This window comes from Aquarana catesbeiana, linkage group LG01 (genome assembly GCF_042186555.1).
Source record: "Aquarana catesbeiana isolate 2022-GZ linkage group LG01, ASM4218655v1, whole genome shotgun sequence".
In the NCBI taxonomy this organism is placed as follows: domain Eukaryota; kingdom Metazoa; phylum Chordata; class Amphibia; order Anura; family Ranidae; genus Aquarana; species Aquarana catesbeiana.
The window spans coordinates 988,961,644-988,976,772 of record NC_133324.1 but is presented as its reverse complement, the minus strand read 5'-3'; positions in this window follow the sequence as shown (position 1 = coordinate 988,976,772).

The following is a 15,129-nucleotide window of genomic DNA, read 5'->3' as shown; positions in this document are numbered from 1 at the left end:
TCCCATATAAATAGCAGTATATATCCCATATAATTCCCAGTATATATCCAAATATATAATGGTATATAACGCATATAAATCCTAGTATATATCTCATATAAATCCCATTACATCCCATATAATTCCCATTGTATACCTCATATATATATCCCGGGATATATCCCATATAAATCCTAGCATACTGTATATCTCATTTAAATCCCAGTATATATCCCTTATATATCCCGTATAAATCCCAATATATATCCCTTATGAATTCTAGTATATATTTCATATAAATCCCAGTATATATCCCATATAATTCCCATTATATATCCCATATAAATCCCAAGATATATCCCATATAAATCCCCGTATATATCCCATATAAATCCCAGTATATGTCCCATATAAATCCCAGTATATATATCATATAATTCCCAGAATATATCTCATATAATTCCCAGTATATATTCCATATGAATTCTAGTATATATTTCATATAAATCCCAGTATATATCCCATATAATTCCCATTATATATCCTATATAAATACCAAGATATATCCCATATAAATCCCAGTATATATCCCATATAAATCCCAGTATATGTCCCATATAAATCCAAGTATATATATCATATAATTCCCAGAATATATCTCATATAATTCCCAGTATATATTCCATATGAATTGTAGTATATATTTCATATAAATCCCAGTATATATTCCATATAATTCCCAGTATATATCCCATATATATCCCGGGATATATCCCATATAAATCCCAGTATATTTCCCATATAAATCCCAGTATATATCCATTTAATTCCCAGTGTATACCTCATATATATATCCCGGGATATATCCCATATAAATCCTAGTATACTGTATATCTCATATAAATCCTAGTATATATCCCATATAAATCCCAGTATATATCCCATATGAATTCTAGTATATATTTTATATAAAGCCCAGTATATATCCCATATAGGGATGAGCTTCGCTGTTCAGTCGTTCGCTGAATTCCGAACATTATGGGCCGTTCGCGCCAAATTTGTGTGTCGCGTCACGGCCCATAATTCACTGCGGCATCGCAGTGCATTGCTGGCTATTGATTGGCCAAGCATGCACTATGACCCGCATGCTTGGTCAATCACAGCGCCGTCGGTAGAGAGAGCTGTAATTGGCTAAAGCCAGGGTGGCTTTGGCCAATTATGGCTCAGGGGGGTTTAGAACACGCCCCACACTATATAAGGCCGCTGTGTAGTGTGTTCCGGCGTGCTTAGATAGAGGGAGAGAGACAATGTCATTTCATTTGAGTTAGCTAGATTAGGCAGGACAATCAGTAAGTTAGCTGCACTTACAGTGTATTGTTTATATATATGCATCCCAGGTGTTGCATATATATTTATACACTGTATTCAGTTTAGCTAGATCCGTTCCTGTTATCTTCCTACTGACAGGCAGGCTTGTCTTGTAACAGTATTTACAGCTACCTGAAGAAAATTGCTGGTGTTCTTTTGATCCTATTAGTACCACAGTCAGGCAGCTAGACTATTTACAGTTAGTGTAGTGCGTCCTGCTCACAGTGTTCAGCTAAAACTACAAGTTAGTGTGGTGTGTCCTCCTCACAGTGTTCAGCTAAAACTACAAGTTAGTGTGGTGCGTCCTGCTCACAGTGTTCAGATAAAACTACAAGTTAGTGCAGTGCGTCCTGCTCACAGTGTTCAGCTAAAACTACAAGTTAGTGCAGTGCGTCCTGCTCACAGTGTTCAGCTAAAACTACAAGTTAGTGCGGTGCGTCCACCTCACAGTGTTCAGCTAAAACTACAAGTTAGTGTCGTGTGTCCTCCTCACAGTGTTCAGCTAAAACTGCAAGTTAGTGTAATGCGTCCTGCTCACAGTGTTCATCTAAAACTACAAGTTAGTGCAGTGCATCCTGCTCACAGTGTTCAGCTAAAACTGCAAGTTAGTGTGGTGCGTCCTCCTCACAGTGTTCAGCTAAAACTTCAAGTTAGTGCAGTGCGTCCTGCTCACAGTGTTCAGCTAAAACTACAAGTTAGTGCAGTGCGTCCTGCTCACAGTGTTCAGCTCAAACTACAAGTTCGTGTGGTGCGTCCTCCTCACAGTGTTCAGCTAAAACTACAAGTTAGTGTAGTGAGACCTCTGCACAGTGTTCATCTAAAGCTACAAGTTAGTGCAGTGCGTCCTGCTCACAGTGTTCGGCTAAAACTACAAGTTAGTGTGGTGCTTCCTCCTCACAGTGTTCAGCTAAAACTTCAAGTTAGTGCAGTGCGTCCTCCTCACAGTGTTCAGCTAAAACTACAAGTTAGTGTAGTGAGACCTCTGCACAGTGTTCAGCTAAAACTACAAGTTAGTGTGGTGCGTCCTCCTCACAGTGTTCAGCTAAAACTACAAGTTAGTGCAGTGCATCCTACTCACAGTGTTCAGCTAAAACTACAAGTTAGTGTAGTGAGACCTCTGCACAGTGTTCATCTAAAGCTACAAGTTAGTGTAGTGCGTCCTGCTCACAGTGTTCAGCTCAAACTACAAGTTAGTGTGGTGCGTCCTCCTCACAGTGTTCAGCTAAAACTACAAGTTAGTGCAGTGCGTCCTGCTCACAGTGTTCAGCTAAAACTACAAGTTAGTGTGGTGTGTCCTCCTCACAGTGTTCAGCTAAAACTACAAGTTAGTGTAGTGCGTCCTGCTCACAGTGTTCAGCTAAAACTACAAGTTAGTGTGGTGCGTCCTCCTCACAGTGTTCAGCTAAAACTACAAGTTAGTGCAGTGCATCCTACTCACAGTGTTCAGCTAAAACTACAAGTTAGTGTAGTGAGACCTCTGCACAGTGTTCATCTAAAGCTACAAGTTAGTGTAGTGCGTCCTGCTCACAGTGTTCAGCTCAAACTACAAGTTAGTGTGGTGCGTCCTCCTCACAGTGTTCAGCTAAAACTACAAGTTAGTGTAGTGAGACCTCTGCACAGTGTTCAGCTAAAACTACAAGTTAGTGTGGTGCGTCCTCCTCACAGTGTTCAGCTAAAACTACAAGTTAGTGCAGTGCATCCTACTCACAGTGTTCAGCTAAAACTACAAGTTAGTGTAGTGAGACCTCTGCACAGTGTTCATCTAAAGCTACAAGTTAGTGTAGTGCGTCCTGCTCACAGTGTTCAGCTCAAACTACAAGTTAGTGTGGTGTGTCCTCCTCACAGTGTTCAGCTAAAACTACAAGTTAGTGCAGTGCGTCCTGCTCACAGTGTTCAGCTAAAACTACAAGTTAGTGTGGTGTGTCCTCCTCACAGTGTTCAGCTAAAACTACAAGTTAGTGTAGTGCGTCCTGCTCACAGTGTTCAGCTAAAACTACAAGTTAGTGTGGTGCGTCCTCCTCACAGTGTTCAGCTAAAACTACAAGTTAGTGCAGTGCATCCTACTCACAGTGTTCAGCTAAAACTACAAGTTAGTGTAGTGAGACCTTTGCACAGTGTTCATCTAAAGCTACAAGTTAGTGTAGTGCGTCCTGCTCACAGTGTTCAGCTCAAACTACAAGTTAGTGTGGTGCGTCCTCCTCACAGTGTTCAGCTAAAACTAAAAGTTAGTGCAGTGTGTCCTGCTCACAGTGTTCAGCTAAAACTACAAGTTAGTGTAATGCGTCCTGCTCACAGTGTTCATCTAAAACTACAAGTTAGTGCAGTGCATCCTGCTCACAGTGTTCAGCTAAAACTAAAAGTTAGTGCAATGCGTCCTGCTCACAGTGTTCAGCTAAAACTACAAGTTAGTGTGGTGCGTCCTCCTCACAGTGTTCAGCTAAAACTAAAAGTTAGTGCAGTGTGTCCTGCTCACAGTGTTCAGCTAAAACTACAAGTTAGTGTAATGCGTCCTGCTCACAGTGTTCATCTAAAACTACAAGTTAGTGCAGTGCATCCTGCTCACAGTGTTCAGCTAAAACTACAAGTTAGTGTGGTGCGTCCTCCTCACAGAGTTCAGCTAAAACTTCAAGTTAGTGCAGTGCGTCCTGCTCACAGTGTTCATCTAAAACTACAAGTTAGTGCAGTGCATCCTGCTCACACTGTTCAGCTCAAACTACAAGTTAGTGTAGTGTGACCTCTGCACAGTGTTCATCTAAAGCTACAAGTTAGTGCAGTGCGTCCTGCTCACAGTGTTCGGCTAAAACTACAAGTTAGTGTGGTGCGTCCTCCTCACAGTGTTCAGCTAAAACTACAAGTTAGTGCAGTGCATCCTGCTCACAGTGTTCATCTAAAGATACAAGTTAGTGCAGTGCGTCCTGCTCACAGTGTTCAGCTAAAACTACAAGTTAGTGCTGTGCGTCCTGCTCACAGTGTTCAGCTAAAACTACAAGTTAGTGCAGTGTGTCCTGCTCACAGTGTTCAGCTAAAACTACAAGTTAGTGCAGTGCATCCTGCTCACAGTGTTCAGCTCAAACTACAAGTTAGTGTAGTGCGTCCTGCTCACAGTGTTCAGCTAAAACTACAAGTTAGTGTGGTGAGACCTCTGCACAGTGTTCATCTAAAGCTACAAGTTAGTGCAGTGCATCCTGCTCACAGTGTTCAGCTCAAACTACAAGTAAGTGTGGTGCGTCCTCCTCACAGTGTTTAGCTAAAACTACAAGTTAGTGCAATGCGTCCTGCTCACAGTGTTCAGCTAAAACTACAAGTTAGTGCAGTGCATCCTGCTCACAGTGTTCAGCTAAAACTACAAGTTAGTGTAGTGAGACCTCTGCACAGTGTTCATCTAAAGCTACAAGTTAGTGCAGTGCATCCTGCTCACAGTGTTCAGCTCAAACTACAAGTAAGTGTGGTGCGTCCTCCTCACAGTGTTTAGCTAAAACTACAAGTTAGTGCAATGCGTCCTGCTCACAGTGTTCAGCTAAAACTACAAGTTAGTGTGGTGCATCCTCCTCACAGTGTTCAGCTAAAACTAAAAGTTAGTGCAGTGTGTCCTGCTCACAGTGTTCAGCTAAAACTACAAGTTAGTGTAATGCGTCCTGCTCACAGTGTTCATCTAAAACTACAAGTTAGTGCAGTGCGTCCTGCTCACAGTGTTCAGCTAAAGCTACAAGTTAGTGTGGTGCGTCCTGCTCACAGTGTTCAGCTAAACCTAAAAGTTAGTACAGTGCGTCCTGCTCACAGTGTTCAGCTAAAACTACAAGTTAGTGCAGTGCGTCCTGCTCACAGTGTTCAGCTCAAACTACAAGTTAGTGTGGTGCGTCCTCCTCACAGTGTTCAGCTAAAACTACAAGTTAGTGCAGTGCGTCCTGCTCACAGTGTTCAGCTAAAACTACAAGTTACTGTGGTGCGTCCTCCTCACAGTGTTCAGCTAAAACTACAAGTTAGTGCAGTGCATCCTGCTCACAGTGTTCAGCTAAAACTACAAGTTAGTGTAGTGTGTCCTGCTCACAGTGTTCAGCTAAAACTACAAGTTAGTGTGGTGCGTCCTCCTCACAGTGTTCAGCTAAAACTACAAGTTAGTGGGGTGCGTCCTCCTGACAGTGTTCAGCTAAAACTACAAGTTAGTGCAGTGCGTCCTGCTCACAGTGTTCAGCTCAAACTACAAGTTAGTGTGGTGCGTCCTCCTCACAGTGTTCAGCTAAAACTACAAGTTAGTGTAGTGAGACCTCTGCACAGTGTTCATCTAAAGCTACAAGTTAGTGCAGTGCGTCCTCCTCACAGTGTTCAGCTAAAGCTACAAGTTAGTGTAGTGCGTCCTGCTCACAGTGTTCAGCTAAAACTACAAGTTAGTGTAGTGAGACCTCTGCACAGTGTTCATCTAAAGCTACAAGTTAGTGCAGTGCGTCTTGCTCACAGTGTTCAGCTAAAGCTACAAGTTAGTGTAGTGCGTCCTCCTCACAGTGTTCAGCTAAAACTACAAGTTAGTGCAGTGCGTCCTCCTCACAGTGTTCAGCTCAAACTACAAGTTAGTGTGGTGCGTCCTCCTCACAGTGTTCAGCTAAAACTACAAGTTAGTGTAGTGAGACCTCCTCACAGTGTTCAGCTCAAACTACAAGTTAGTGGGGTGCATCCGACTCACAGTGTTCAGCTAAAACTACAAGTTAGTGCAGTGCGTCCTGCTCACAGTTAGGGATGAGCCGAACACCCCCCGGTTCGGTTCGCACCAAAAGTTCAAAAAATTCGCACGAACGTTAGAACCCCATTGAAGTCTATAGGACTCGAACGTTCTAAATCAAAAGTGCTCATTTTAAAGGCTAATTTGCATGGTATTGTCCTAAAAAGGGTTTGGGGACCCGGGTCCTACCCCAGGGGACATGTATCAATGCAAAAAAAACTTTTAAAAACGGCCGTTTTTTCGGGAGCAGTGATTTTAATGATGCTTAAAATTAAAAAAAAGTGAAATATTCCTTTAAATATCGTACCTGGGGGGTGTCTATAGTATGCCTGTAAAGTGGCGCGTGTTTCCCGTGTTTAGAACAGTCCCTGCACAAAATGTCATTTTTAACCACTTCCCGCCCGCCCTATAGCGGATTGACGTCCAGGAAGTGGTTCAGTTATCCTGACTGGGCGTCATATGACGTCCAGCAGGAAAACATGCCGCAGCGCGCCCCCGGGGGGTGCGCATCGCGGCGATCGGTGGAGCGGTGTGTCAGTCTGATACACCGCTACACCGATCTTGGTAAAGAGCCTCCGGCGGAGGCTCTTTACCACGTGATTAGCCGTGGCCAATCACGGCTGATCATGCTGTCAATAGGTAGAGCCGTTGATCGGCTCTTCCTCACTCGCATCTGACAGACGCGAGTAGAGGAGAGCCGATCGGCGGCTCTCCTGGCGGGGGGGTCTGCGCTGATTGTTAATCAGCGCAGCCCCCCCTCAGATCATCACACTGGACCACCAGGGATCGCCACTAGGACCACCAGGGAAGGGGCAACATGTGGATGGCCAGGTATGTAACCCATGGCCATCCACATGTGCCCAGTGTGCCAAATCTGTGCCAATCAGTGCCCACAAATGGGCAGTGATTGGCACCATCATGTTGCAGTGATGCCCAGCAATGCCACCCTTAGGGGCATCACTGCAAACAAGCAGTGCCATCAGTGCCACCCATCAGTGTCCATTCATGCCACCTGTCAGTGCCCATCCGTGCCCATCAGTGCCCATATATCAGTGCCCATCCATGCCCATCTGTGCCAACTATCAGTGCCACCCATAAGTAACCATCAATGCCACCTACGAGTGCCCATCAATGCCACCTATGAGTCCCCATCAGTGCCGCCTATAAGTGCCCATCCGTGCCACCTATGAGTGCCCATCAGTGCCGCATACCAGTGCCACCTATCAGTGCCCATCAGTGCCACCTATCAGTGCCCATCAGTGCCGCCTATCAGTGCCCATCATCAGTGCCCGTCAGTGCCACGTCATCAGTGCCACCTCATTGGTGCCACCTGATCGGTGCCCATCAGTGCCACCGTATCAGTGCCCGTCAGTGCAGCCATATCAGTGCCCGTCATTGAAGAAGAAAACGTACTTATTTACAAAAAGTTTTAACAGAAACAAAGAAAAACTTGTTTTTTTTCAAAATTTTCAGTCTTTTTTTATTTGTTGCGCAAAAAATAAAAACCGCAGAGGTGATCAAATACCACCAAAAGAAAGCTCTATTTGTGGGAACAAAATGATAAAAATTTAGTTTGGGTACAGTGTAGCATGACTGTGCAATTGTCATTCAAATTGTGACAGCACTGAAAGGTGAAAATTGGGCTGGGCGGGAAGGTGCCTAAGTGTCTGGTATTGAAGTGGTTAAAGGAAAAAATCTCATTTAAAACTGCTTGCGGGTTTAATGTAATGTCGGGTCCCGGCAATATGGATGAAAATCAGTGAGACAAACGGCATGGGTACCCCCCAGTCCATTACCAGACCCTTTGGGTCTTGTATGGATATTAAGGGGAACCCCGCACCCAAATTAAAATAAGGAAAGGTGTGGGGCCACTAGGCCCTATATACTCTGAACAGCAGTATACAGGCGGTGCAAACAAGACAGAGACTGTAGGTTTGTTGTTAAGTAGAATCTGTTTGTAATTTTGAACGGGTACATTTTTACCTTGTTTAGCTCCAGCCAAAAAATCTATTTTAAGCTTTTTGGAAAACATAGGGAAGGGTTATCACCCCTGTGACATTTGTTTTGCTGTCTGTCCTCCTCTTCAGAAGATGTCACCTCACTTTTGTCCCAATGACAAATGTTTTTTGAAAATTTGGGTTTTTTTGTGGAACAAGGATTGGAAAGCATCAGTGGAAAGGAGAAATGTTTTTCCCATATTAACTCTTACAGGAGAGAATTTCCCATCCTAGTGGTAGATTTCATCTCACTTCCTGTTGTCTCCTTCCGTTTGCAAGTAGGAGTCGTTTGTAAGTTGGATGTTTGAAAGTAGGGTCCTGCCCTATATACTCAGCAGAAATTTGGGCCTTAGGTGTTGTTGTGGCCACAACACTGTAAGCCCTCACAGGGCCCTGCTGTGGAATATTAGATCAAGAATTGTAATTACATGCCCCTGTTGAACAAGGGCAGAAAAATTGGGCCTTTGGTGGTGGTGCTGGTGCCACAACACTGTAATGCTCCGTACACACGGTCGGATTTTCCGATGGAAAATGTCCGATCGGAGCGTGTTGTCGGAAATTCCGACCGTGTGTGGGCTCCATCGGACATTTTCCATCGGATTTTCCGACACACAAAGTTGGAGAGCAGGAGATAAAATTTTCCGACAACAAAATCCGTTGTCGGAAATTCCGATCGTGTGTACACAAATCCGATGGACAAAGTGCCAGGCATGCTCAGAATAAATAAAGAGATGAAAGCTATTGGCCACTGCCCCGTTTATAGTCCCGACGTACGTGTTTTACGTCACCGCGTTCAGAACGATCGGATTTTCCGACAACTTTGTGTGACCGTGTGTAGGCAAGACAAGTTTGAGCCAACATCCGTCGGAAAAAATCCTAGGATTTTGTTGTCGGAATGTCCGAGCAAAGTCCGACCGTGTGTACAGGGCATTAGTCCTCACTCGATCTTGGTGGGTGCAGAAATGGGCCCTGCTGTGAAATATTAGATCAAGAATTGTAATTACATGCCCCTGTTGAACAAGGGCAGAAAAATTGGGCCTTTGGTGGTGGTGGTGGTGCTGGTGCCACAACACTGTAAGTCCTCACTCGCTCTTGGTGGGTGCAGAAATGGGCCCTGCTGTGAAATATTAGATCAAGAATGGTAATTACATGCCCCTGTTGAACAGGAGCTGAAAAATTAGGCCTTAGGCACTGGTGCTGGTGCCACAACACTGCAACCCCTCACAGACACTCTAGTTGGAACGCAGGAACGAGCCCTGCTGCAAAGTATTGCATCAAAAATTGTAATTACACGCCCCTGTTAAACAGGGGCTGAAAAATTGTGCCTTAGGCACTGGTGGTGGCGCCCAGAACCAAAAATGTTCTTACAAGCTATCAGCGTGATCATTGAGGAGGAAGAGGATAATTACTCAGGATAGTCACTCAGCATCAGCATAGGCAGTCTTTAAAGGGATCTGAGATTTCAAAAAAAATTATTTGGTTACATCAGCATCGGGTGCTTGGTAGCTGGTGGTGATCCAAGACTGATTCATTTTTATGAAGGTCAGTCGATCGACCGAGTCGGTGGACAGACGCACCCTGTGATCGGTTACCACGCCTCCAGCAGCACTGAATGTGCGTTCCGAAAGAACGCTGGATGCAGGACAGGCCAGTAGCTCAATTGCATACTGTGCAAGCTCTGGCCAGTGATCCATCCTCAAGACCCAGTAACCCAGAGGATTTTCGGTGGGAAAGGTGTCCAAATCTGATGTTGCCCCTAGGTATTCCTGCACCATGTAAAACAGACGCTGGCGATGGTTGCTGGAACCGATCATACCTTGGGGCTGCGGACCAAAAAATTGTCTGAACGCATCGGTCAGACGGCCACCTTCTCCACCGCTCCTTCTTTGACTGACCGAAGCCTCAGCAACACGTTGTCCAGAAACAGGAGTTTGTAACCTCCCAGTCTCTGGGAACGCGTTGCACAGACCTTTCTGCAAGGCCTCCCAAAGATGTTTCATGCTCTGCTCCCTCTGCGATGGCAAGATAAGGTCCGCAACCTTACCCTTGTAACGTGGATCAAGGAGGGTTGCCAGCCAGTATTGGTCCTTCTCCTTGATCCCACGAATACGAGGATCCTTACGCAGGCTTTGCAGGATCAGGGAGGCCATGCAGCGTAGGTTTGCTGAGACATTCGGTCCGGAGTCCTCTGGGTCACTAAGGACGACATGGTCCGCAGCCACCTCCTCCCAGCCACGTACAAGTCCATGTGTTTCTTGGGACTGATCCCTTAAAGACTGCTGCTGATGCTGAGTGCCAGGCTCCACCTCCATACTGACACAATCTTCCTCCTCCTCCTCCTCCTCATCCTCTTCCTGTGTGATCGGCGGGCACGCAGGAACACTGTCTGGATAAAGGGGGCCTTGAGAGCTAAGGAAGTCCTCCTCTTCCTGCCTCTGTTCTGCCTCAAGTGCCCTGTCCATTATTCCACACAGCGTGTGCTCCAACAGGTGGACAAGGGGGACAGTGTCACTGATGCATGCACTGTCACTGCTCACCATCCTCGTGGCCTCCTCAAATGGTGACAGGACAGTGCATGCATCCCTGATCATGGCCCACTGGCGTGGGGAAAAAAAATAAGCTCCCCTGACCCTGTCCTGGTGCCATAGTCGCACAGGTACTCATTGATGGCCCTCTGCTGCGTGTGCAGCCGCTGCAGCATGGCCAACGTTGAGTTCCACCTGGTGGGCATGTCACAGATTAGGCGGTTCTTGGGCAGGTTGAACTCCTTTTGGAGGTCCGTCAGCCGAGCACTGACATTATATGACCGGCGGAAATGCACACAGACTTTCCTGGCCTGCCTCAGGACATCCTGTAAGCCCGGGTACCTGCCCAAGAACCGCTGCACCACCAAGTTAAGGACGTGAGCCAAACAGGGCACATGGGTCATTTGTCCCTGTCGGAGGGCAGAGAGGAGGTTGGTGCCATTGTCGCAAACCACCATTCCTGCCTTAAGTTGGTGTGGCGTCAACCACCTCTGAACCTGCCCCTGCAGAGCTGACAGCACCTCTGCCCCAGTGTGGCTCCTGTCCCCCAAGCACACCAGCTCAAGCACCGCATGGCATCTTTTGGCCTGCGTACTTGCGTAGCCCCTTGAACGGCTACGGAGCACCGCTGGTTCCGAGGACAAAGCACATGAAGAGGCCATGGAGGAAGAAGAAGAGGAGGGGGTGGAGGAGAGAGGTGTGTCACAATCATTAGCATTTTGGAGGCGTGGTGGCGGAACAACCTCCAACACTACTGCACCTTGTACTGCATCCTTCCCAGCTGCCAGCAGAGTCACCCAATGCGCCGTGAAACTTAGGTAACGTCCCTGTCCATGCCTGCTGGACCATGAGTCAGCAGTAATATGCACATTACCGCTGACCGCCCTGTCCAGCGAGGCATGGACATTGCCTTCCACATGCCGGTAGAGAGCCGGAATCGCCTTCCGTGAGAAAAAGTGGCGTTTGGGTACCTGCCACTGAGGAACCGCACATTCCACAAACTCACGGAAGGGGGCAGAGTCTACCAACTGAAAAGGCAGTAGTTGAAGTGCTAGCAATTTTGCCAAGCTAGCATTCAACCGCTGGGCATGTGGATGGCTGGGAGCAAACTTCTTTCGGCGGTGCAGCAGCTGGGGCAGGGAAATTTGCCTGGTACAATCTGACGTCGGTGTACCAAAAGCAGATTGCCCACAAGTACTTGGCTGTGACACACCTAATTCTACACCTTCATTCCTCTCAGTGCAGGTCTCAGAGAGGACTGAAGGTCTAGTGGGGTTGGAAATCTCAGCTGATGAGGAGCAAGGAGAGTTCCTCTTTGTTCTTTGGTGTGGGTCTTTTAGATATGCTTGCCAACGAACTGCATGGCAGGTCAACATATGTCTGGTCAAGCATGTGGTACCCAAGCGGGAGATGTTTTGGCCACGCGAGATGTGCTTGAGACATATGTTGCAAATAGCAGCGGTGCGATGTGATGCACTCGTCTCAAAAAAGGCCCACACCAAAGAACTTTTTGAATAACGCGCAGAGACTGCAGCGCCCTGCACATGTGGAGCTTTGGGGTGTGATGCAGTCAATGTGTTGCCCTTAGGCTGGCCCCTGGAGGGCATCCTGCCTCGTTGGTGATGTGCCGCCTCCTCCTCCTCCTCCTCCTCTCTCCTATCAGGCACCCACGTTGAGTCAGGGACCTCATCATCCCCTCCCTCCTCATCACTGGAGCAAACCTGGCAGTATGCTGCAGCAGGGGGAGCATGACTGCTAGATTGCTGTCCTTCTTGGGCACCCCCTCTGTCCGTGCTCATGTTACTGCCTTCATCGAGCTCAGTATCATCATCAGAGCCTTCCAAACGCTGGGCATCCTCCTGGAGCATGTACCCAACACTGTGGTCAAACAGTTCGAGGGACTCCTCAGGAGGACATGGTGGGGCTAGGGAAGGAGTCACTGATGACATTGAGCCGAGGGAAGAGGCCGCTGCTTTGCCAGACAAAGTACCCTGGGCATGGGTGAGAGAGGATGAGGAGGAAGGCTTGGTCATCCACTCGACCAAGTCTTCCGCATGTTGCGGCTCAACACGGCCAGCTGCCTAAAAAAAGGCCAAGCGTGTCCCACGGCCACGTACTGATGAGGATGCACCGTCTCCACGACCAGCACTAGACACAGAGCCTGCTTGCCCTCTCTTATTGGCTTGTGACTGTCTGCCTCTCCTTCTTGGCCTTCCAGACATACTAATGGCCTGTAGCTGCACTAAGCTGGGATATATATATATATATATATATATATATATATGTACTGATACTGCAGCTAGCAACTGCCTGCCTGTAGTATGAGAACACCACCAACATTCTACAGGTAGCTTTAGCTGAACACTGTGAGCAGGACGCACCCCACTAACTTCTAGGTTTAGCTGAACATTGTGAGCAGGACGCACTGCACTAACTTTAAATAGTCTAGCTGCCCGACTGTGGTACTAATAGGATCAAAAGAACACCAGTAATTTTCTTCAGGTAGCTGTAAATACTGTTACAAGACAAGCCTGCCTGTCAGTAGGAAGATAACAGGAACGGATCTAGCTGAACATTGTGAGCAGGACGCACTGCACTAACTTGTAGTTTTAGCTGAACACTGTGAGCAGGACGCACTACACTAACTGTAAATAGTCTAGCTGCCTGACTGTGGTACTAATAGGATCAAAAGAACACCAGTAATTTTCTTCAGGTAGCTGTAAATACTGTTACAAGACAAGCCTGCCTGTCAGTAGGAAGATAACAGGAACGGATCTAGCTAAACTAAATACAGTGTATATATATATATGCAACACCTGGGATGCATATGTATACACAATACACTGTAAGTGCAGCTAACTGACTGACTGTCCTGCCTAATCTAGCTAACTCAAATGAAATGACACTGTCTCTTTCTCTCTCTATCTCTCAGCACACCGGAACACACTGCACAGGGCCGCCGTGCAGGCGGCCTTATATAGTGTGGGGCATGTACTAAATCCCCTGAGCCATAATTGGCCAAAGCCTCCTTGGCTTTGGCCAATTACGGCTCTCTGTTCAGGCGGCGCTGTGATTGGCCAAGCATGCGGGTCATAGTGCATGCTTGGCCAATCATCAGCCAGCAATGCACTGCGCTGCCGCAGTGAATTATGGGCCGTGACGCGCCACACGAATTTGGCGCGAATGGACCATATCGTTCGCAATTCGGCGAACGACCGAACAGCCGATGTTCGAGTCGAACATGGGTTCGACTCGAACACGAAGCTCATCCCTACTCACAGTGTTCAGCTAAAACTACAAGTTAGTGTGGTGCGTCCTCCTCACAGTGTTCAGCTAAACCTACAAGTTATTTTTTTGCGAGCTCTGCACAGTGTTCAGCTAAAGCTACCTGTAGAAGGTTGGTGGTGTTCTCATACTACAGGCAGGCAGTTGATTTTGCTAGCTGCAGTATCAGTACATATATATATATATATATATATCCGAGCTTAGTGCAGCTACAGGCCATTAGTATGTCTAGAAGGCCAAGAAGGAGAGACAGACAGTCACAAGCCAATAAGAGAGGGCAAGCAGGCTTTGTGTCTAGTGCTGGTCGTGGAGACGGTGCATCCTCATCAGCACGTGGCTGTGGGACACGCTTGGCCTTTTTTTCGGCAGCTAGCCGTGTTGAGCCACAACATGCGGAAGACTTGTTCGAGTGGATGACCAAGCCGACCTCATCCTCCTCATCCTCTCTCACCCATGCTCAGGGTACTTTGTCTGGGAAAGCAGCGGCCTCTTCCCTCGGCTCAATGTCATCAGTGACTCCTTCCCTAGCCCCACCATGTCCTCCTGAGGAGTCCCTCGAACTGTTTGACCACAGTGTTGGGTACATGCTCCAGGAGGATGCCCAGCGTTTGGAAGGCTCTGATGATGATACTGAGCTCGATGCAAGCAGTAACATGAGCAAAGGCAGAGGGGGTGCCCAAGAAGGACAGCAATCTGGCAGTCATGCTCCCCCTGCTGAAGCATACTGCCAGGTTTGCTCCAGTGATGAGGAGGGAGGGGATGATGAGGTCACTGACTCAACGTGGGTGCCTGATAGGAGAGAGGAGGAGGAGGCGGCACATCACCAACGAGGCAGGATGCCCTCCAGGGGCAAGCCTAAGGGCAGCACATTGACTGCATCACACCCCAAAGCTCCACATGTGCAGGGCGCTGCAGTCTCTGCGTGTTATTCAAAAAGTTCTTTGGTGTGGGCTTTTTTGAGACGAGTGCATCAGATCGCACCGCTGCTATTTGCAACATATGTCTCAAGCGTATCTCGTGTGGCCAAAACATCTCCCACTTGGGTACCACATGCTTGACCAGATATATGTTGACCTGCCATGCAGTTCGTTGGCAAGCGTATCTAAAAGACCCACACCAAAGAACAAAGAGGACCTCTCCTTGCTCCTCATCAGCTGAGATCTCCAACCCCACTATACCTTCAGTCCTCTCTGAGACCTGCACTGAGAGGAATGAAGGTGTAGAATTAGGTGTGTCACAGCCAAGTACTTGTGGGCAATCT